Source organism: Carlito syrichta, unplaced genomic scaffold (genome assembly GCF_000164805.1).
Source record: "Carlito syrichta isolate Samal-C Ts95f unplaced genomic scaffold, Tarsius_syrichta-2.0.1 Scaffold157972, whole genome shotgun sequence".
NCBI lineage: Eukaryota > Metazoa > Chordata > Mammalia > Primates > Tarsiidae > Carlito > Carlito syrichta.
This window is the reverse complement of record NW_007102068.1, coordinates 19235-20555: the sequence shown is the minus strand read 5'-3', so window position 1 is coordinate 20555 and position 1321 is coordinate 19235. Positions and strand designations below refer to the sequence as shown.

Below are 1321 nucleotides of genomic sequence, written 5' to 3'. Positions count from 1 at the left end.
CACTGCACTCCAGTCTGGACGTCAGAGTGAGACTCCAACTCAAAAAAAAAAAAAAAAATGCCAGTGTGTTGAAGCTGCATACCACATAAAATAACTTAAAATTCTCATTAGAAATTGTACTGGGAGGGTAACTTGAGAACAGGAGTTGATGACATAGTGAGACGTTGTCTCAAAAATTATAGTCCAAGTTTAAGAATTGTACTACATTTTTTTTGGTTCCTGCAATGTTGATTGAGTTCTTCAAATGGCTTGCCATTCCCCCAATCCATTTACATCTGTGTTTAAGTAGCAAGATATGTTTTAAATATTAATGCTGTTATGCTAGTGGTTGTTAAGGTGGAAATAATTTTATGAAAAAGCCAAATCTAGCTTGTATCTTCGGGGAAGAACAACCTTGTGGTCCTAATTCTAGGACTTCTTTCTCTTTATCTGCTGTACAATTTTTCACTGAAAAGAAAGCTAGAATATACCTGCTGTACAATTACATGATTACTCTTAGATCATATAACAATGTAATACACTTATGCCTGTGTTTTATTCCGCTTTTGAGGGAAATGTTTTTGTTTTTAATTAAGAAAGGGGCTGGGCCCGGTGGCTCAGCCTGTAATCCTAGCATTTTGGGAGGCCAAGGTGAGTGGATTGCATGAGCCCATGGGTTTGAGACCCACCTGGGCAACTTGGCCAGACCTTGTCTCTATAATAAATCAAAAATTAACTGGGCGTGGTAGCACATGTCTGTAGTTCTGGCTACTTGGAAGGCTGAGGCAGAAGGATCGCTGGAGCCCAGCAGGTCGAGGCTGCGGTGGCCTGGAGCATGCCACTGCACTCCAGTCTGGGCGACAGAGTGAGACTCCAACTCAAAACAAACAAACAAACAAGAAAGGTGGATAGCTGGGTGCAGTGGCTCATACCTATAATCCCAGCACTTTGGGAGGCTGAGGTGAGAAGATTGCCTGAGCCCATGGGCTAGAGACCAGCCTGGGGAACTTGGTGAGACCTTGTCTCTACAATAAATCAAAAATGAGCTGGATGTGGTAGCGCGCACCTGTGGTTCCAGCTACCTGGAAGGCTCAGGCGGAAGAACCGCCTGAGCCCAGCTAAGCTAGTTGAACCCTGCGGTGGCCATGAGCGTGCTACTGCACTTCAGCCTGGGTGACAGAGTGAGACTCCAACTCAAAAAAAGAAAGAAAGAAAAGTAGATGTATCAGAGAGAAGTTAGGTTGTGAAGGGCACAATGGACAACAGACAGGACAGCAGTGAGAGTGTTGTCTCCTGCTGAAAATGTTTTTTTTTTTTTTTGAGTTGGAGTCTCACTCTGTCA

At 43.8% G+C, this 1321-nt stretch overlaps 1 protein-coding gene across 1 annotated transcript in view; it reads left to right on the top strand.

Moving 5' to 3' along the window:
* The window catches only part of SET (SET nuclear proto-oncogene), a 4715-nt gene that overhangs the window by 1899 nt on the left and 1495 nt on the right, over positions 1-1321 (top strand). The gene's annotated exons all lie outside the window — the stretch shown is intronic.